This window comes from Camelus bactrianus, chromosome 23 (genome assembly GCF_048773025.1).
Source record: "Camelus bactrianus isolate YW-2024 breed Bactrian camel chromosome 23, ASM4877302v1, whole genome shotgun sequence".
Taxonomy (NCBI): domain Eukaryota; kingdom Metazoa; phylum Chordata; class Mammalia; order Artiodactyla; family Camelidae; genus Camelus; species Camelus bactrianus.
The window spans coordinates 34559286-34582620 of NC_133561.1; the positions used below are offsets into that span (position 1 = coordinate 34559286).

Genomic DNA, 23335 nt, shown 5'->3' on the forward strand with positions numbered 1-23335 from the left:
TTATAAATTTTATCTATTTCTTCAAGATGTTTAGCCATCATCAATTTTGTAGGCCTAGTTACACTTTGGGAAATGTAACAGACAATTTTATAAAATAGACAGGATATAAGTAATACAGCTAGTAACGTTAATAAAGTCACGAGTAAGAATTTAATAGTCAAGAAGTTGTATTTTTGGGTTAAAATTTTGCTTATTTTTCTGATTGAGTTTGAGTGATCTTATGAGAAAGTTCATATTTATGGTCAGGCTCAGAGCAGGTATTAATTGGTCAGGTGAGGTCTCCCACCTTGTAAGATCAACAGTGGCCTAAACAGAACTATAATTTCATTTTAGAATAACATTTCTGAGGGCTATCTAGTTAGAGCCTTGGAGTAGGGTATCCCACCAAGGTAACACAGAAGTACTAGACATAGGTAATTTACCATAAACTTAACAATTGGAGTAGTTCATAATCAAAGGTAGGAGAAATTATCACAGTAATTGTTATGCAGGCCTGGTCCGGTGTCTTGGGTCAGCTGTCTACCTCAGATATCATCTTCTTATCATCCTGGCCTGGTAGCTTTTTCTCCATTTGGGCATTGTTTTAAGGTGAGCAGTGCTCTATAGGCCAGTACATTGCAGGGGCTATTTCTGATAGGAAATGAACCCGAAAGTCCATTTCCTTCAGCTTTGGTGTGTATGGTCTATTTAAGAGTACCTGATAAAGGGTCCTTCCATTCAGGTTGGAGACAGTTCTTTAAGTCATGCCTGTTCCAGTTTGTATAATCCCCTGACTGCAGGTCATGGGGCATTGGAACTTTACCCAAGGATAGATTAGTGAGCTTCAGAAACAAAGCTAGAGTATCCTATTAATAATTCAGTTAAACTGTACAGCAATGTGACATAACAGCAAGGAATGATGTGGGAAGTGTCTTAGTAAATACGGACGTCAATTAACAAAACTAGAATTTAATATCCACTAAAATATAATCTTTTTTCTCTTTAAAGTTACCCTCATTTTTCTCAAATAAAGCCATGTCAAGATTAATTTGTTTACAAGTTGTCTAATTATTTGATCATATAGGCTTTTTTAAATTGGCTGTGTTGGAACTTTTAATTAGGAGTCTCAGGGTAGAATGTTAATAAGGTTTGCTAAGGCCAGGAAAGCCCCGTCAAAGGCTTGTCATGGATTTCTTCCTTACAGATTTAGGTAAATTCTTTTCTCTTTAAAATCCTTAAAATACATTGAGATTCCTATATCTGTTAGGAGATGATCTTCCTAATTTGTCTGATAGAGCCACTGGGGACCTAAGAGTTTTTAGTCTATTGAGATATCAGATAGAGAGAAATTATAACTGTTCCACGTCTGATTACATAGGTATAATTTATCAAATTGCTGTGAATCATAACTAGCTTAAAGAGAAGAGATTCTTTATGTCTGGGAAACAGGTTAAAAGCCAGTAGTATTTTAAACAAAATCAAAAATTATAACCATATTCACCAGTTTACTCAGTCCCATGTAACCAATTCTTTTAATCACAGTTTTCATTGGGAATTTAAAATTTCTTACCCAGTTTAGTTCACTGCTATAGTTTGAAATTTATTAGAAATCAGTAAATCTCCTTGAAGAGCAAGCATTTTGCAAAACCATCAGAAGACAACCATTAACTCTCTATAAATGACAAAAGATTTAAAATCATGGTTAAACACCGTTACACTATAATCGATAAAGAAACCTGGTCACTATACCCAGAATTATCACTGGTAACATTTCAGATAAACCAGAATTTTAGGGAGTCCATATAATTTCTACAATATCTATATTAATAATATTTTCTCATACAATATAACCTTAGAAGATTTATTATTCATCTGACAATACCGTGTTATTTAACATGCCAAATGAAATTTACTAGATTAAAATCTCTCTTTGGGATGTTTCAGGGGCCCTCTGTAGCATCCCAAACTTAACTGGAGATTAAAAGTACTTTAATTAGAAATTGATATTTGGGGAGGTTGTTAAAAGATTTCAGAACACTTGGTCAGATAAACATATAGATCACTGTAACGTAGTACTAATTCATTAACAAGAAAATGCGTCAAAAGTAACGGCCGATCAGATAAGTTAAGTGGTATAAGAAGTTTTACAATCTGTTACTGAAGGTGGATTAACATTTTAAGAAATTTTTTTCCTCTTAACAGCGAGAAAACCAAATCTAGTCTTGTACCTGCTTACTTCTAAGATTCATTTACTTTGCCCAAGTTGATTCTAAACTTAGGCAATTCCGACCACGTATGAAACTCTTTCCTCAGGGTTCCTCTTCCACAAGACTTCCATAGCTTTCTATACTCATATTAGTGTGTCCCTTATTTTCTCTTCCATTCAGAAGTAACCAGCTTCAGGAGAAATTAACTATTTTTCATTAACAAAATATAATTCCATCCTTATATCTTCCTTTACACATTTATCTTACTTTCCTAGGATACTGAGATCATTCCCTTAATAATAGAGACTATTTCAGGGCGGCATCATCCATTTATTAGTATTTCTAAACACCTTTATTTTCTCTGTAAGAGGAAGTTACATGTTAAGTAATTCATATTTCAATCTTATTTTATCTGAAAATGGCATAGCTATTTAATAAAATCCTATCATTTGACTTAATTTAACACAACTCTAGAATTTAAAGATACCAAACATTTAGAGATTATCTTAAGCATACATTTTAAAAATATATTTTAAAAATTTACCCAAAGCTCTCATCTCATTTGCATTTAATTTACTTAAAATTTTACCACACCACATTACTGTTTTTTTTTCTTGACAAATCTGCAACAGATATAACAGGATCTTATTTGACTTTCATTAAACCTAGGTACAGTAAAGGTATTATACTTAATATTGATGACTTTAAAGATGTCTATATTAATTAGAACATTCTTAAACTAAACAATATCAAATATTATCTTAATATTGAATATTTTCCAGTTCACGTGACGCTGAAAGTCAATTTGTTCAGTTTTTATTTTAAAAATACTTAATTTTCAAGCTCTTATTTTTTACGTCAATTAAGCAGATTTCTTTGACTTTGATGTTTTTTTTAGCTGTAGAAATATCTCACATCTATAATGCGTATGCAGTCTTATAAACAGACAAAAGCTAGAGATCTCATAGCTTCACTTTAAAACTTACTTATAAGATAGGTATTATAATAGTTGGAGTAAAGTGAATTTGCTTGCTCAAATCACTAAGGCTTACTGTTTATGAAACAGACATTTAAGATTTCTTGACAAAGTCTGAAGGGCACTTCAGAGTTCTGAGTTCTAAACTGCCAAAAATTTCTTGGCCTTAAGTTTTATTTTGTTGAGATAATTAGGCTCAGTCCTAGGTCACTGTTTGTTGTATTTACATTTCTGATCTGCAAGACAAAGACACACGCTTCCATTTCCCCAGAGAACTGCTCTGTCACCAAGACCCAATTTTATCTCCTTAATTGGCATTTTTTTATCAGTGAGAAGAGCTGTAAACAATGAATTCCGTGTTTTAAAACTTTAAGGTTTACTTTATCATGTTTTCCAAAGCTTGCATAAGGCATTTAGTAAGGTCTCTTTTCCTTGAGTTATAAGTTAAACCCAGGGTAAACCTCTTATTATATTTTTTTATTAGCCACTGAATATTAGTTTTTAGTTTTACGTTATACTGGACAGCTCATGTAACTCTATCGGTTTCTTTTACTTTGTTCAATTAATATTTTCTGAGGTACAGATTTGTGCCCAGCCTTATAATACCAAGAAGGGGAAGCGTTTTTCCATTGAAACATATATATCCCACAACATAATTAAGCAAAAGATTTATATAAAGCCCATTTAAATATACCAATTTTACAAACTTTTATCTCAATTTTATTAAATCTTATACCTTTAATTTTTATATTTATGTTTTAATCAATAATTCTTATTTCTAGAAGGAGTGCCAGAAGCCTTTTTTTGTGTGTATGTGTGTGCATGGTATCTAATTTTATAGAAAAGTCTCTAGGATGCCCAAGTTTCAGCCAAAGAGCTTAGACCCTTCTCAATTTTTAATTTGATTAATTGGTCTGTTGTCCCAATCATTGATCAAGTATTTCAGTCTATATATACATATATTTTAAACTGTGGCAAATAAAACGGACTTGTTTGAACTTTAATGTTGAGGGGCAGTAGGTGATCTCTTTGGCCCTTTTTTTTTTACTTTATGTAGTGTAGTATCAAAACCTTGTACCTAAATCCAAAAATGTCCATTTTATTTATCTCATTCAAAATAACCATATAAAAATATTTATCCACTTTGGATAAGCCCCTTATCTTTTTTTTTTTTCGACATTTTAACAATCCTTTTTCCAGTTATTCAACCTAATTAACATTAATTATTCTAAGTTTTTATTAGCATCTCTAGAACCATTTATCAGAAAGGAAAAACACAAATGTAGCTTTTCAAACCAGTTTTATTTTTTTCACTAAGTTCTTAGGTTAACCATTAGATATATTTTTCTACCATTAAAATTGATTTTCATAGGTACCAATAAAACAGCTGTTTATAATGAGATCTCTTTCAACTTTCACCAATTTAAAAGTTTTTCAAAATTAAAGGATCCATCATATGGCCATCGTTTATACATATATATCATATATATATGTATATATATATATACATAATATATATATATAGTGATTTTAAACCAATAAGATGAAGAGGCTCTTCCACATGAGAGTGGGGGTGTTGCCTAAATAAAATTCAAAGGTTTACTCTCCAAAAGCTAAAGGCCTTTGTGGTGCAGGCTGCTGAAACAAAGTTTAAGATGGCAAAATATCTGACAATTGGTACAATCAAAGATTTGTTTAGAATCCCAATTTATTTGCGTGGCCAGCATATGTACACAATACTTGAACCTTTTGTATGGCAGAGTCCAAGGTTTCCTTCAAAAAAAAAAGTAAACATATATATACATACATACACACACTTAAAACACCCAGAGAAAGATAAAAGGATTACATTTCAAGGACACAGGAAGAGAAATCCAAGTTCCCCCTAACGGGGATTTTGTTTTTATAAGTTCAGAATTCCAAAAAATGTTTTTATCAGGCCTGGTTAGTTACTTTCAGAGTGAGTTGTTTTTTTTTTTTTTTCTAATTCCCAATTAATGCTGTAAGTTTTGTACGTACATAAACCTGGCTGGGGTAATCGTTGGAGGCTGGCAATCTGTCATTTCTTTTTCTTTTTCTTTTCTTTTCTGTTTTTTATTTTTTTTTTGAAAGTTCTATTCCCCATTGTAAGGTCGGGTTCTCAGAATAAATTTGCTAGTAAGATTTCCCTCAGGGACAACTATATGGCATGAAGACTTTGCCTCTACCACTCCTGCAAGATTCTCTGTCACCAGAGAAAGCTGTTACCAGCCAGGAGGAGGGTCCCATTTTTGGAGTTGAAAGGTTACTCATAAGAGTTTTACTTTTATCCTGAAAAATTCAATGGAGGTAACCAAATTGAGGAAAACATTAGACCAACCTCTTACCTAACCACTCAGCCCTGAACCCAGTGTCTTTCAACTTGGACACATTCGGGATGTCTCCACTGGGTGAGTATTTTCCTGGTATGTTTCCACCAGCCCCACTTCGGACGTCTCCTCAAGGTGGGTATTTCCTGTTATCTTTCAACCAGGCCCCACCCAGTATGTCTCTACTGGGTGGGTAATTCACCCCAGTATCTTTCAACTGGAGGGCCAGTTACCTGGAAACACCGCCAAATAAATCTCAGGATCATCAACCAATATGTGAGTTCCGAGAAACAAGAGAGACCCACCCAAATTCATCTGGACACCCCGAGGAGGCAGATGGGCACAAAGGGCCACTAATGGTACCAAGGCTCCAGATACTTGGAGAGTTCAGGTGGAGAAAGTCTGCTCTGGGTCCCTTCATGATGTCCAAAACTGTTGACTGAAATACATGTGCAGCCTAAAAGTTAAGAGTTATGTTTTATTTGGCGGGACAACTCGAGCCGTGATGACAGCCTCTCAGATCTCTCTGAGGGACTGCTCCCAAGAGGTTGAGGAGGAGCTAGGATATATAGGAGCTTTATAACAAAGACCAGGTTGTTGGAACAGTAAAAGATTGCTTGTTATCTAAAGAAAGCCAGATATCTCAAGTTCAAGAATTTAGTGCTTTTCTATGTATGGGAGGAAGCAAACATTTTGGACTCCCTGAATTCATTCTTTAAACAAGCACCTAGCTACCTAGGGCCAGTATCCTGTCCTTTCTTATTCTGAGTCTTCTCAGAGGGCACCATTGTGAGTTGCTGCAGCTGCTGGGCTGCAGGCATGTCCTCGCTGGGGGTTGGCGGCAGCCGCTAATGACTTGGTTTCAGCATTCTTTGTTTACTGACATGGTTGCAGTATTTTCATTCACATTGTAGTATTTTCATTCACGGAATGATTATGGATAATCTGCAACCTTGGAAAGCAACCGAGATGGAATTACTGCAGGTACCTTCTATTTTAATAAGCCGTGTGCAAACATAAACATGGAGGAAGCATACATTTGGATTTGGTGGTGTAGGGAAGGGTTTCTGCACATTATAGGAGAACGCAATGCAGAATTCCTTAAGTCCACCTTTTTTTTCTGTAGTGGTTTCTGAGAACAATTTATGGTAATTAACCAACATTGACAAACGGAGGCACACATTGCATTTAAGAGCTGGCCGGATGCAGACTTGTGTATTGGACAGGTGGAATTCATAGGCAAGTGGTCAGGTGGATGGGAGAGAGATGGAGCCTAGGCCTGGGCCCAGATTCCGGTTTAAATCGCCATTTCCTCACCATACGGCCTTGGACTAGAATATAACCACTCTTAACCTTTTGGTGAATCTGTGAAATGGGCATGATAATATTCGTTTCTTCCTGGGATTGTTGTAAGTTCTAAAGAGTATTATAGCACACATGAAGCACTTAACACACTGGCACTTAGCAGTGTTCACTGTGAGCGACCGCCCCGCTTAGCGTGTGTCAGAGCCGTAAAGGCAGCATTTGTCTGTCGAGGACGCACTGGTGGCCCCTTGAATAGGTTGTGAATTTGGTGATTTCCTTTAATCTTGGTAACTCTGTGTGCCATGGGCAGTTATTTTCATGGACAGATGAGGAATCTCAGGGTAAATAAGACTGTGTAATTTTCCCAAAGTCAGACCATAATTTTGGGTGCAGGGGCCTCGGTTCAACATGGGCCCCAGGGCCTTCTGCCCTCTCCGTTCAGCCCCAGAGCCAGACGTGGGGTCGTCTGTCTCCCAGCCCAGAATATCCAGTAGGCAGCAACACAAACCTGGACCTGTGCTGCTTAAGCAAAACTCCGGAGGGGAGGCAGGTACTAAAGGGATAAATGTAAAAAGAGACGACTGCAAACTGTGATCAGCCCTGAGAAGGAAAGGAACACGCCCCGCAATGCAGAGCTGCGAGCTTTCCCATCGGGGCTGCTCTGGGGGCGTTCATCTCAGCTAAACAAACTCTGCTGCTGCACTAAGGCAGGAAGGCAGGGAGCATGTGGCCAGGTAGACAGGGCCTTGTTTGTCATACTCATTCCCCATTAAGCTGCAGCTGTCACGGGCACTTACCTAGTAAACAGATGTCTTCCATAATCATCACGCACTTTTCTTGGTTGTTTTATTGCCCCACCTTTGAGATCAGGTCATTGAAGCTGGGGAGTTTGCTGCATGCCCGTGATCACCATGGAAATACCCCCACTGGTCTTTCAACCTAGACTGGTGTGGCTGTCATATCCCAGCCCTGTGAATGGCATAGTGTTGCTTCTCCCAAGTGGCCCAAATGACTGACATTGATATTCTTAATTCGTAGGAAATGGTATGTGACAATAAGAGAAAAAGGTAGTAAGAAAGTTTTTGGAAAACTAGAAAAAAATCCAATTCTTCCCAGCTGGGGGAGTATACCCTTTGTCACTCACCCTACTCACTGCATGTCACCTCCTCCCTGCCGACTCCACATTCAGAAGCCACTCTGAGCCTTTGAAGAACATTTTGCCCCGTGACACTTTTGACTATGACCTGCGACCTCTCTGTCCCTGGTTAACTCTCTCTTCAAAGCCATTTAAATTTTTTGCAGCAGGCTCCTCCGCTCAGATGTAAGAATAGCCTCTTTCAACTTCTTGATGCAGCTCCTTAATGAAGATCTTGTGAATGAAACTTAGTCAAAACCTGGGAGGTATGCACACAGTGACTGCAACCTCAGCACTTTATGAAGTTCAGAATCAGATTTGTGGGTGACTCAGGAAAGGCTTTTTTAAGGTAACAAGTGGAAAGTGAAAGGACGCAGGCTGTGTGAGACTGAATCATCTCGGTCCCAGCCAGCAAGACACCTGCGTTCAGGATGGTGTGTGGGGAGTGCAGAGTTCTCACAGAGAAAGAAGTGTTGGGATGGGAGGGAGGACAGTTAGGTACTTTACTGTGGAGGGAAAAAGTGGGTTGAACATTTCCTGGTTGAACAAGAGGATTGTGACATGATGTGCTTGTATTTTGGAGAGAAGGGTTTTGTGGGGACAGACCTAGGGAGAACGCTCTGTGGCTGGGGAGTCAGCACAACAGAGAAACACAGGGAACAGGTCAGACCCCAAGGCCCCTGCTGGGGAAGAGGCTGCCAGCCAATTTGAGCCCTGGGGGCTGCTTTTGTCCCTTAGCTGGGGCCTCAGAGCTCCATTCACAACCCAGTCCTGTTGATACAAGAAAAAATAGGTGAGGCATGAGAAGGGCTGTATCCCAGGCTTTTGTTGAGCCCCTGGGATGTGCCCCGCTAGATGTTGTTCCTTGGCTTCATGCAGTAAAGGATTCAAGAGCAAGCCAGTGTTGAGTAAAGGTAGATTTATTCAGAGAGATACATTGAAAAGCAAGAGAAAGGCCACGAGTTATGGGGGTTGGATGCTCAGATTAAAAGAAAGTACACACTCCACAGACAGAGTGTGGGCCTTCTCCTAAGAGGGAGAGAGAGTGGTGACCTCGAGGAGGCGCTGTGTTGCTGGTTTTCATGGGCTTGGTGGTTTCATTTGCTAATATGTAGAACGACCAGCCTAAGGGCAAGGGGCTGGGATTCCCAGGGAGTTGGCCATTTCCCACCCTTTGACCTTTTGTGGCTAGCCTTGGGACTGCCATGGTGCCTGGGGCATGTTATTCACCATGTTACTATTACAATGGGTGTATAATGAAGCTCAAGCTCTGCTAGAAGTTAAATCTCTTCATCCTGAGCCTCAAGGCCTACTGGAGGTTGAATCCTTCACCATTTTGATGTTAATTGCTGTGGCCTTCCTTGAATGGCTGTTCCCTGCCCCCTTCCATCCTGTGTCACTGTGATGACACAGAGAGAGCAAAGGCCGGGCCCTGCCTGTGCTCCTGCATTTAACAGCGGGAGGTGTGGGGTGAGCTTATGATGAATCTGAGTGGTGAGAAGGATGTTTCAGCTTTTCCCACGTGAGACATGGGGCCCTGCCAGCAGCCATCACAGATTTATCTCAGAGCATTATTGCTTGTGTTGTTACGGAAAGAACAGGCCAGCCAAGAAACAAGCACTGAGATTTATTACGCCGGCGGGCTCAGAGGGTCTTCTGTTCCGAAGCTCTGAGCACCTCCAAGACCTGCACATGAGGTTCTATAGGGTTAATTACAAGTAAGGGGCTATTAGCCAATAAGGCTCAAACAACAAAAAGCAAGGAATCAGTACACTGAAGCTTATGAATTTGGAAAAGATCACGTTAGTGACAATTGTTGACCTTGGATTTACGAGTTAGCTTATTAGCCCAGTAAACTGACACTAAACTTCAGATTTACGAGTTAGCCCAGCAAAACTTAGATCAGTAAACCGACACTTATCACACTTAGATTTTTGACTTAGCTCGTTAGCCCAGCTGGGCTTTTCCTTCACAGTGTCACTCATCTTTTCTATATTTCCTTTTTTTTTTTTTTTTAAGTATTTAATCCAAATTTAATATCACGGTTTTTTTGGAAATAAATTTCTCTTTTTCTTTTCTTTGGGGCTCTTTTGGGGGGGTAGGTAATTAGGTGTATTTATCTGTTAGTGGAGGCCCTGGGGCTTGAACCCAGACACCGTGTATGCTCTACACACGCTCTAACACTGAGCTCTACCACCCGCCCCTTCATCTTTTTCTTTTTGCTTTAGCTGCCAAAAATCTTACAGCAGAATTTCTACTCGGCCTTTAACACTTGCCCTGACTCCAGGGAATCCATTTTTATGACTTTACCTCCCCCTGGTTTCATTTAAGTATTGAATCTCCAATTTCTCTTCACTCTCAGTTTTGCCTTTTTGTTGTTATGGTTGTTAAGGTGTGTTTAAAAAATTGTTTAATTTCTCTTTTAGCAGGAGGCTGAAAGTAAATAAATATGTAAACAAACAGCACACTTAAATGCTTTTATACATTCTAAGCTGTTTAGTAGTTACTTAAAAACCGAATTGAATATTAAAGTGACAACATTTTTAAATTACTTTTTAATTTTTTACAAAGATATAGCTGATTTAAAATATGATATGTTTCAGGTGTACAATAGATGCTCCACTTATAGTTACTGTAAACATTGGCTGTATTCCCTGTGTTGTAAGATACATCCCTATAGCATGTTTACATTACATGTTGCAGTTTGTATAAGAAAGTTGGGTAACGCAGAGTCTGGGGCATGGCTGTGTCTGACCCAGGGTCACGCTCACCCTGCCTGTCAGAGCCCAGGCCCTCACTCCTGTCTGCAGGGCAGCGAGTGGAGGCAGCCCTCATCAGTGCTGGCACCACCCTCTGAGGGGCAGTGACAGCAGTGTCTGTGTGTGGACATGCAAAGTGTTGTTCCAGGAGCTTTACATGCATTTCTGCATTTAATAATTAAAGCCCTCCTGTGAGGAAGAGTTTTATGATTTTAATGAATAATACATTTATTTTGATATTGATAGACTTCAAACCTCCGGAAAATTTACAGAAGTAGTACAGTAAACGCTTAGATACAGTTCACCTTAAAGGGCAGTATTTGTCCTTTTGTGTCTGGCTTATTTTAGCATAAAGTTTCAAGGTTCATCCATATTGTAGCCTGAATCACTACTTTATTCTTTTTGTTTGATAATATCCTTTTTCTTTTTTTTCGTTTTTGGTCTACTTAAAAATATTTTCATTGAAGTCTAGTCAGTTTATAATGTTGTGTCAGTTTCTTGTGTACAGCACAACAATTCAGTTAAATAGGAACATACCTGTATTCATTTTCATATTCTTTTTAAACATAAGTTACTATAAGATATTGAATATATTCTCCTGTGCTATACAGTATAAACTTACGGTTTATTCTATACATACTTAGTATCTGCAAATCTTGAACTCCCAATTTATTCCTTCCCACACCCTCTCCCCTCTGGTAACCATAGTTTGGTTTCTATGTCTCTGTGTCTATTTCTGTTCTGTAGATAAGTTTATCTTTTTGTGTCTTTGTTTTATGATTTTTTTTTTTTTTTTTAGATTCCACATGTGAGTGATCTCATATGGTATTTTTCTTTCTCTTTCTGGTTTACATTTCTTAGAATGACATTCTCCAGGTCCATTCATGTTGCTGCAAATGGCATTATTTTATTATTATTTAATGGCTGAATAGTAGTCTATTGGAGAAATATACTACAGTCTTTTTATCCAGTCATCTTTCAGTGGACATTTAGGTTGTTTCCATGTCTTGCTATTGTAAAAAGTGATGCTGTGAACATTGGGGTGTAGGTGTCTTTTTGAATTACGGATAGTTCTGGATATATGTCCAGGAGTGGGATTGCTGGGTCATAAGGGAGGTCAATTTTTTGTCTTTTGAGGAACCTCTATACAGTTTTCCACAATGGCTCCACCAAACTGCATTCCCACCACAGTGTAGGAGGGTTCCCAATTCTCCGCAGCCTCTCCAGCATTTACTGTCTGTGAACTTCTGAATGATGGCTATTCTGACTGGTGAGAGGTGAGACTTGATTGCAGTTTTGATTTGCATTTCTCTGATAATGATATTGAGCATTTTTTTCATGTGCCTATTGGCCATTTGTATGTCTTCATTGGAGAAATGTTTCTTTAGGACTTCTGCCCATTTTTGAATTGAATTGTTTGTTTTTCTTTCTTATTAAGTGTAAAAGCTGTTTACATATTCTGGGAATTAAGCCCTTGTCAGTTTCATTTATTGCAACTATTTTCTCCCATTCCATAGATTGTCTTTTTGTTTTGCTTTTTGTTTCCTTTCCTGTGCAAAAGCTTGTAAGTTTAATTAGATCCCACTTGTGTATTTTTGCTTGTATTTCTATTGCTCGAGTAGACTGCTCTAGGAAAACATTGTTGAGATGTATGTCAGATGTTTTGCCTATGTTTTCTTCTAAGAGGTTTATAGTGTCTTGTCTACATGTTTCAGTCTTTAAGCCATTTTGAATTCATTTTTCTGTATGCTGTGAGGGAGTAGTCTAACTTCATTGATTTACATGCAGCTGTCCAGTTTTCCCTACACCATTTGCTGAAGAGGCTGTCTTTACTCCATTGTATGTTCTCACCTCCTTTGTCAAAGATTCAATGACCAAAAGTTTGTGGGACTATTCTTGGTAATTTTGTTTATCCGTCCATTGATGGATGGATATTGTTTGTAACCTTTGGCTACTCTGAATGATACTGCCATGAATATTGATGTGCAAGTTTTTGTGACAATATGTTTTCATTCTGTTGGCTGCAGAGTTGGCCCGCCATATCTGTAGTTTCCACTTCATGGATCCAGATGGCTGGTTGTAAAGGGACTCGAACATCCTTGGATTATGGAATCCAGGGTGCGGGGTTCCTGAAACGAACACCCCTGAGGATACTGAGGGATGACTCTATATGTAGGAGTGGAATTGCTTAGCCATATAACTCTAACCTTTTGAGGAAACACCAGGGTTTTCCAAAGAAGCTGCACCATTGCCCCTTTCCAACAGCTGTGTATTGAGGGTTCCCATTTCTCTGCCTCCTGGTCAACACTTGTTATTGTCCATGTTTTGATTATAACCATCCTAGTGGGTTTAAAATGAGATATCATTTTGATTTTGAGTTCGCTAGTGATGCTGAGCATCTTTTCATATGCTTATTGGCCAATTGTGTATCTATTTGAATCCTTGGCATATTTAAAAATTGGGTCGATTTTCTTTGTATTGGTCAGTTGTAAGCATTTGTTTCATATCCTGGATACTAGTCTCTTATTAGATGTATGCTTTGCAAAATCTTTCTCCTATTCTGCAGATTGTCATTTCACTTTACTTTTTTTAAACATTAAAATAGTTTCTTTATAGGGGAGGTAATTTGATTTATTCATTTTATTTTTCTTGCTAAGCACGCACTCTATCAATTGAGCTACCCCCTTCCCCTTTCATTTCACTTTCTTGATGATGCCCTTTGTAAAAAATGGTTTTAATTATGATGAAGTCCATTTTATCTTTTTTTTTCCACTTGTGCTATTGGTATTGTATCTAGGAAGCCATAGCCTATCCTAGGACCACAAAGATTTGTACTATGTCTTCTTTTAGAAAGTTTATACATTTAGTTTTTATGTTTCTGTCTGTGATCCATTTTGAATTAATATTTTATTTGTTATATAAAATATGGGGGTCCAGATTCCAGATTCATTCTTTTGCCTTCAGATACCCAGGTGTCTCTGCACCATTTGTTGAATAGACTATTCTTTCAATGGAGTGTTGTTGGCACATTTCTGGAAAACTGACTGTAAATGTAAGTTACCCCCCTGGATTTTTTATTGTGTTTCATGGATTTATGCATCCAAACTTATGCCAGTACCATAATGACTTGAGTACTATAGATTTGTAGTAACCTTTGAGTGAGTCCTCCAACTTTGCTCTTCTTTTTCAAGATTGTTTTGGCTGACCTGGGTCCCTTGCACTTCTATATGAATTTTGGGATCAGTTTTTCAATTTTTGCAAAGAAGTCAGCTGGAATTTTGATAGGGATTCCATTAAATTTGTAGATCACTTTGGGGAGTCTTAACATTTTTAACAATATTGTCTACCATTCCATGAACATGGGATGCCTTCCATATATGTAGATCTTTTAAACTTTTTTTGGTGATACTTCAAAATGTTCAATGTACAAATCTTGTAAAATTTTGTTAAATATATCTCTCATTTTATTATTAATGCTGTTGTAATTGGAAAGGCTAAGCTTCCTAAGGGTGGGACTAGATATCAATTTATTTATTTCTAGGATTCCTACACAGCAAATACCCTAGATTTATATTTGCTTCATAAATCTATCCACAATTCTTCCCACCCCCGTGTCATAAGAAACCAAGACCCAGGTTAAGCTACCTGAACACCTATGTGGAAGTGAGAAATGAGACCTTTGTGTGGGGCTTTGTGCAGATTATACTGAGAGCTTATTCAGTATGGCTTCATCTTAATTTCTTTTAAACCATCCTTTCAGTGTATATAGTCAGATATATTAAGAACATGCCCTTTTGATGTGCGGAGGAGCTAAGACTATAATTTTCAAATATTTTCTAGTGAGAGTGTTGTACTTGAAATCTAATTTGCATCAATCTTTGAAGATTTATGTTTCAGGAGATTTGACTATATAATACCTGTCTTTATTCAATAACTACAACTAAATGCTCAAGCAACATGTAAGAGTTTGAGCAAACTGCCCCCACCCCGTAGTGCTTGTTGGCTGCAGTTGTAACTGGAGTCAAGGCTTACCTCTCCCAGTACACTTGGGCTGATCTGCTCAAAGCAGTTCATCCAACAGTTTGTCGGTAGTCTTTTGGACAAAGCCATAAAGCATTGATTTAAGGTTGCTGGATTGGAATCTATTTTATTAATATTAAGTAAGCACATATTGAGTGCTTACTGTATGTTGGGAATTGTCTCTCAGCCTCACATGAATATTATTTCACATAAAACCTCTCATATTTCCTTGTTATTCTCACTTTACAGATAAGGAGACTGAGGATTAGGTCTTCTCTCTTTTGGGGGGATCTCATTATCAATGATGGGAAGTTGTAAGAAAAAAGATTGATTCATCCTGAGAAAATATTTTTCTGAGAGTCAGCATTGAAGAGGGTGACCACTGAAGAGGGTGATCATTGTTCGAGTGAGACGATCCCCGGGTTGTATGGAGTCAGCATCCCTGTCCTTGACACGGCACGTGTAGTGCTGCGTGGTGGGTGAGGTGGAGCAGCCACACAGGGAATGTGGATGCCGGGCCGTTGGGCTGAGCTCAGGCCAGTGGGGCTTTCTCCTAAGGGCAGTGGACCGTCATTGACAGATTTTAAGTAGGGGAGTCGGGTGCTCTCGTAGATCACTTTAGTATTGTAGAATGCTTAGAAAAATTTAGAAGGCTCGGCAGGAGGTGATGTGATGAGTCAGAGTAGGTTGGCTGTGAGGTGTAGCGGTGTTCAATTTTCAAGTGATTTTCAGTCCCAGGTTTGTGGCTCAGTAGCCGTGTCACTTTGGATGACGCACTCAAGGAAGTGAAACAATTTATCTAATCAATTGAAGCAGTGATGTACCGACTTCCCAGTACTGCTGTGGTGATCCAGTGAGATAACGTGTGCACAGTGTGCAGTGTGGTCCCCAGCACAGAGTCAATGCAGAGGGAGTGCCAGTGAGTACCTGGTAGGTCAGGTGTGGGTGGTGGGACTCATTGACTGAGGAAATTGGGCCCTGAAGAAGGGGTCCAGTCACATCTGTGAGTGATGGGCCTGAGCTGGGAGAGGCAGGGAGACCTTGCCCCCCGACCAGAGGCCCTGGGCAGGACGGCTATGGGAGGAGCACCGTGATGTCATCTCTTTACAGGTGGAGTTGGAGGTGCCCTTGAGACATCTAAGTGCAGTGTCACAATCAGAGTGGAGGTCTGGGCCCGGGCTGTGCATTTTCCTATAATCTCAATCCCTGAGGATGCCGAGGTATTGATCACTGAACGTGAAGTCATACTTTACAGGACAAGTGAATAGTGTTATCTTCTCTGTCATCAAAGCTCACGTCTCTTTATTCATCACTCACTTTGCTAATTGGGTACTTACAGAGCTCACTTCACCGTCCTCACCTGGGCTCAGGCTGCACAGAAAGGGGCTGGTGAGTCTCCCTCTTTTCCAGAAGATGACACATTTTGCTGGTAGCCTTCTGTACCTCACCAGACTTAGAATTTTAGTTTGTTCATTTAATTCTATTTTCTGTTGTCCATCTCCTGACAGGAGAGGCGTTTTACATCATGGTCAGGTTTCAATTAGCTGTTACTGAGAATTGCTGATCTGATCTATAGTGTATGCATTCTATTAACTTTGTAGAGTACTTATCATTTTTCTGTCTTTGCCATTTAATTTTGTTTGCCCCTTCAATGTTCTATCCTATTTGGGGCCTTATTTTATTTTTTAATTAAAAAATGTCTGTTAGCACTTAAGAAAACAAAAGCAAAGGAAAAATGCACATGATAGCTAAATTTAGAAAATATCTAGTGTGTTTTCTGTCTCGGCAATGGAGGGTTCTAGAAACTCGTGAAAACCTTCATTACATAAGTTCCTTAAAATGCTGATTAATAAATAAGACCTTCCTTCCTCATCTTTCAAACTGCACAGCTAATTGTCATGAAAGTGAGGGGAAATCCTCAGAAGCCAAGACAAACCAGAAAGCAGGGATTCTGGGAGATAAGCAAGCCTTAGAAGCCCTGGGGTGCCGGTTCACTCCTGAACTGAGTTTCAGTTGCCCTGACAGGAGGGAAGGAGTTGAGCCCGAGGCCTCTCACACTGGGAGTTGGATGGCTGTTCTTATGTAAGGCCAAGCACATCCTGAGAACCCTGCTTTATAAAAGGGTGAATTAGAAAGAAAAGGAAAAAAAGCATTCCTCAAGGCAAGGTAATAAGGATAGTCAATTTTTTTGGAAGCGGGGAAAAATAACATATCCAAAGTGAGGATTTAGTTTAAATATGTTCTGGCATGAGAGTGACAACAAACTCCTGGCAGAAAATCACAGCTCCTCCCGGAAAGAGAAGTTGTGTTTTGAATGAGTCAGTGGACAGCCATTCCAAAAAAGGCCTCCAGAGTCTTCTGAATCAAGATACTGGACCCAAACACCTCCCTTCCATGGTCTCATTTAAATAACCAGAAAGGTTTTAAAGGAAAGAAGCCATAATCATAGTTCTATTTATTGACATTAATATATGCTAGGAATTCAGAGGTGACTATGGAGTTGTCTCCTCTTTTATAGACCTTACTTTCTATTTGACATAGTTGGGGATCTTGGTGGAGGGTGGTGTTAGTCTGTTGCAATTAGCCAGGAGAGGAGATTAAGAAAACAGTGAAGGGTGGGTGACATTTTTAGCTGAGGACAGTCCTGTTCAGTTGGTTTGTAATTGCAGACTCGTTGAGTTGTCACTGGAGGGAATTGATCTTATGGAATTTGGACTTAACTCAGGCCTCTTCAGAATGGACAAGTGAACCTGGAGAAAGACAGTCAAATCTGTGCAGACATTAAAGTCCACATGAACGTGCTGTATCCCTGAGCCAAAGATAGGGCAAGTAGGCAGCACTTCTTGAGGACAGAGGAGTGGTTTTTAAGGTTCTCCAAGAATGAATCCCAAGGAACCGGGATGGCCAGTTGTCAAACTTTGACTTTGCTCTTTGGACAGTGTACCCACCGAGGTTATTGGCCTTTTATAGGTTTCCATTTCTCTTTAATACATGTCAGGTGATGAGGACGTGGGCATACACTTTTGACACCTTGTCGAAGTGACTGGGTACCTGCCTAGAAGCACGGGCACAGCTACTGCTGCGCCATACATCTTGCCGCCCATCCCGCTCCCCGGCTCCGTGATCACGGCAGAGTGGTTCCTTGATGACCTGTCCGTCTCCTCTGTGACATTGTAACCCAACAAAATACCGGAGTGTATTAGCTTGGCTTTGTTCTTTTCCATCCTTCCCTTCGAATGATGATGACTGATAGTGGACCCAGTTACGTTTGCAGGTGATTTACACGTAGGGCTTTCAGAACAAACCTTGTAATCCCCACTGTGTGATCTAGAGAAGAAAGTTACATTCTTTCCAAATTGTTTTGATGCACTTATGTGGGGAAATGATGTACTTTTGAATATGAATTTCCTCTCTGAATCATCATGGCTCTAGATGAATATTTGTAGACATGGAATGAGTTTTCTGTATTTGAACTGTATGGTCCCCTAAATTCTCCCCAGCTTTTTAAAGTCATCACTGGAGTGCTACCTCCAGAGTGTCCCAAAGCATCCACCACTGCCAGTTCTTCGGACACTGTGAGTTTCCAAGTTGTAGAAGGCTGCTGGCTGTTGAGGCATTCTCTGGCACATCTCTGGCTGGCTGATGTGAACTTAGCACACAAGACTTGGCAGACAGTACCTAACCACGGTCACGTCCATTTCTGGAACACTCATGGAGGATTTTACACCTATGCTAGTGGCATACGTTATTTCATTTAGTTTTCCCAACAATCATAATTAGATTTTATCACCTGTATTAATAAGGAAACTGTCAAAGCGAGTGACGTGCAGACTTTGGACTGGAACACGGGTCTTTCTGATCCCTGTCTCTGTTCCCTCCCCGGCCTATCCTTCCCAATGGCCAGGAGACTCTTCCTCAGTCTTGAGTTTCCCGCTGATGTTACCACTCTCTTTGTTTCCGGAGAGGAAAACAAGTCTAAACTTACTTTCCAGTTGGAAATGGAATGGAGAGTTAACGTTGGAAGCCGGGAGAGTCTGTCCTGTGATGAAGCGGTCTCCAAGCCACTTCCGCTGGGACGTCACGTCACTGTCTGGGCCCCTTGCTCAGCCTGTGCACAGGTGACAGCACAGATGTGCCGAGCAGTCCTCCCGGACAGGGCAGTGCATTGGAAATGTGTTTGGAGATTTGGTTTCATTACATAGGTTCCTGAGGGCCTTGGCCTGGCACTTCGAGTGGGACCACTCCCTGTCCCACAGACTCGTGCTCTGGGCCCGTGCAGACTTGACGTGGCCTCAGCCTGAGGCTCAGGGCCCATGTTGATGAGGAGCATTTTAGTCCAGGGTCTGCCGGAGGCTCTGACACTTCTGGGCCGTGGGACTTTGTCCAGGATGATAATAATTCCTCCCCGAGTTTCAGATTTCCTTGCCTGTGAGCCGGGGTAGTAATAGTTTCTGAAATGATTGTAATGATTCAGTAACGGGCACAGCGTGTGCTGGCAGGTAGCTGGTGTTTAAGGAGCAGAAGTCGCAGTCACTCTGTCAGCCTCTCACTGTGTGCTCTGTGCTTTGAGAGGTTGTGTGTTTGGTGAAAGTCCCATCCTAACCCTAGGGTCTAGATGAACTGTTGTTCCTTTACTTTCCCTTCCTTTTCCTCTTTCCCTTCTCTGTGTCCCATGTTTAGGTAGCAGATTCCTCTGTTTCAGGGAATACGGGCCTTTCTAGTAAAAGGAGAGGTGGAATGTGGAAAGGTGGGGCCCAGAGGGGGTCTGGAGCGTCTGCACAGCGCTGCTTCCCTGCATTTCTGCATCCGGTCCCATCAGTGCACGAAGTCAGCCTTCCTCTTCCTTCTTGTGTCATTGAGTCTCTGTTTTAAGGGAAAAAATTTTACGGGTCTTTTTTCACTTACATGTTTCGTTCAGATGCTTGTTGCTTTTCTTCCTGTGCTTCAGCGTTCCGAGGAGAGAATTCAGCAGTGCAGCATCCTCTCCGAGCTCTATGAGTTGATCGGCTTCCACTGCAAGTCCGCCTTCTTCAAGCGGGTGGCCCCCATGCAGCGCGCGGCCCCCGGCATCCCGGAGCCTGGCGGGAAGGCCTGCTCCCGACTCCTTCTGCAGACGCTTCCTGGCTACAGTCTGTCGCTGGACCTGCAGGACTTCAGCAAAGGTGTTGGAACTAAAACATTGCTTCAGCCCCATTAACCATGCCTGGTTTGTGCCCTGCTGTCCTGTCTCATCAGGGTGAATTCTGATTCGTTTAGAACAGGGCTCAGAAGACTTTTTCTGTCAAGGACTTGGGAGTAAGTATTTCAGGGTCTGCAAACCTCCTGATCTCTGGTGCAGCTGCTCAGCTCTGCTGTTCAGACGCCAGAGCAGCCGGACATTCCACACACCCACAGAGCGTTATTAACAGCGGTGGCTGGGGCTGGATTCGGTGTATGAACTGCAGTTTGTCCCCACAGCCCCCTCACTATTGACGCCTGCACCAGAGTGTGCATTTGTGACAATGAGTGAACCTGCACTGACACGTCATCATCACCCAGAGCCCAGACTTGACACTAGGATTTACACTTGGTGGTGTGCACTCTGTGGGTTTGGACAGATGTGCAATGTCATGTATCCACTGTCACAGCATCATACAGAGTAGTCTGTCTTAGTGACCTTAAAATGCTCCGTGCTGCACCTCATTCATTGCTCCTTCCACTCTAGCCTCTGACAGACACTGATCTTTTAGTCTCTGTGGTTTTCCCTTTCCCAGAACACCATACAGTTGGAATCAGACAGTTGCGGAACCTTCCCAGATTGGCTTCTTTCACTTAGTAATATGCATTTAAGGTTCCTCCATGTCTTTCAATGTCTTGATAACTCATTTCATTTTAGCACCAAAAAATAGTCCATTTTCTGGCTGGACCACAGTTTATCCATTCACCTACTGAAGAACAGCTTAGTTGATTCTGAGTTCTGGTGATTATGAATAAAGCTGCTATTAACATCTGTATGCAGATTTGTGTGTGGACATAAGTTTCCATTTCGTCGAGTAAACACCAAGGAGCACATTTGCCAGATCATATATTATGAGTACGTTTAGTTTTGTGAAAAATTGCCAGACCGTCTTCCAAAGTATCTGGGCCATTTTACATTCTCACCAGCAATGCATGAGAATTCCTGACGCTCCACATCCTCACCAGCATTCGGTGCCTTCAGTGTTCTGCGTTTTGGCAGTTCTGACAGGTGTGCAGTGGTACCTCGCTGTTTCAGTCTGCAGCCCCTTGATGACAGATGCTGTGGAGCATCTTTCCATAGACTTCTTTGGCATCTAGATTTCTTCTTTGATGAGGTGTGTGTTCAGGCATTTTGCTCATTTTTTAATCAGGTTGTTCATCCTTCTTGTTGAGTTTAAAGAGATTTTGGTATATTCTGGATATCTGCCCTTTATCAATGTGTCCCTGCCCTTCACCTGCAGCACCGGAGTTGTCCTTTGGGTCTCAGTGGAGTGTCAGCTCTTCAAAGAGGTTCCCTGTCTTCCCTCAGCCTAAATACTGTCCTTGTATTTTTCACTTTCATTGACTCATTTTGTTCTTTTTAAATAGCATTTCCCATAATTTGTAAGTACATTTAAAAAAAAGGGCAATGATTGAACACCGCCTCCCCCACCAGGCTGTGTGCCCTGTGAGAGCAGAGGACCTGTCTCCACTCACCGTTTCCCATGACAGCACATGGCACATGTCCATGTAAAAGTGTGTAACGTGGGGCTAAACCTGATCAGCAGCTATGATGACATGTGTTGGCTACCATTTATTGAGTAGACTTTGTTTCTGATCTTAATTATTAAATCACATGAATGAAACTTGTTTGTTTTGAAAAATAAAACAACAAAGCACACCTCCATTTGATTGGTACTTTCTACTTAGCCTTCTGATCCAAGAGGGGATGTTCACCATCATTTTGTGGAGGAGGTTGGGGAGGTAAAGTAAGAGAGTGAGATCAAATAAAGTAAAAATGATAACTATCAGTTGGCTTTATTTTCACTAAGACATAAAAGTTACTTTAAACCCTATCTCAGCTGTTGTTCTGTTGTTTTAAACATTTCTCATAGAATTAAATGGAAGCTCACTAAACCCTGAAAGGGAAATTGTGTGCTCAGGTCCTGAAAAGTGTTTATGTCTATTTCTTGAAATGCACATTTTCCCTGCTGGTTACAGAAAGTTGAGGTGGGAACACAGCCCTGCACTGTGTGTCTGCCGGCTTCACGGGCTGCTCACTGTCATTTTCATTTTCTTGTGTTGCAGTTTATGAAGGTTTTCCATGAGATATATTGCTCTTCCTTTTCCTGAATGAAGGATTGAATTTTCCACAGGAAATCTTATGAAAGAGAGTGACAAGGCACATGGGTTTCCCAAAAAGGAATACTTGATGTAATAAACTCTCACTATGGTGAACTTTTTTAATACAAGCCAGTTGAAAATTTTATCACTAGGTCATAGGCCACAAATCTCTCTTAAGAATAAAAAGATTCAAATTTTATAGTAGAAGCAGTTTGAATCAAGTAGAAATTATGATTTGTACACTAGTTGGTGTTAGAACTTATACTCAGTCTTATCATAATTGCCTGTGGTAGGAACTGGATCATTATTTATTTATTTAAAAAAAAATCCACTAGGTGCTATTTGCCCCATTCTTGATGCAGCAGTGCTGAGGTTAGTTAAGTTGGGCCATTTAGGATTGTTAGCTAGGTTTTCCAGACATTGATTTCAGCCTCTTTATCTTTTTTACAATCTCTTCATTTGTATCGGCCTTTGGTCTTTTGACAATGTGGAAATACTGCACGGATCTGCCTTTCCCTTTTTTCCTGTCTTTGTGGGAAAAGATTTCTGAAAGACAAACTACTAGGATACTAAGGATTTTGTGTGGGGTAAGTTTGTTCAGTTCTAAGGATTTCAATTAATATGTATTAATACTTGCTATTCAGCTAATGACAGTAAAATTATAAACTAACTTAAGTATACAGCAGTAAGTATAGTACAATAAGCCCATCACCCAGATTAAGGAATTCACAAACTTTTCCATATTTCCTTTATTCAGACCTTTGTTTTTTATTTGTCCTTTGTTGAAGTATTTGATAGCAAATCCAAGAAGACATGTCATTTTACCCTATGTGCTCAAGTAGGCATGTCTGAAAAATAAGGGCCTTTTTTTGATCAGGTTTTTCCATTTGACCCATGTGCTCGTTAAGTACCAGCTTTATCAGGCATCTCACTAGGCATTAGGGTTCCTTGGGGCAATGAGACAGTCCTGGCTCCCAAGGAAGTTAAGGGCTGATGGAAGAAACCAACACAGGAGCTTGGGTGCCTCACTTAAAGTCCCTACTGGATGACACCAATTGGACAAAATTTGTGCACAATAAAGTAGGATTCACAGAAGGGACTGGTCAGACTTGTAGGGCAGGCCGTGAGAGAGGCGGTCAGCAGGGCTACAAGAGGAGGACTCATTTGATAAGAATCTGAAATCCTTTCTGCCAACCTTTCTACCAAGCCCCCAAGGCCCATCACACACAACCCTGTGCTGTAACTGTTTTTGATTCCAGTTACCACATCTCCTTCAGGAAGGATTT

The 23335-nt window shown here is 40.4% G+C and overlaps 1 pseudogene; it reads left to right on the top strand.

Moving 5' to 3' along the window:
- LOC141574814 (trafficking protein particle complex subunit 9-like) overlaps nucleotides 1–22451 on the top strand; it is a 58507-nt pseudogene extending 36056 nt beyond the window's left edge.
- The last annotated feature ends 884 nt before the right edge of the window (nucleotides 22452–23335 follow it).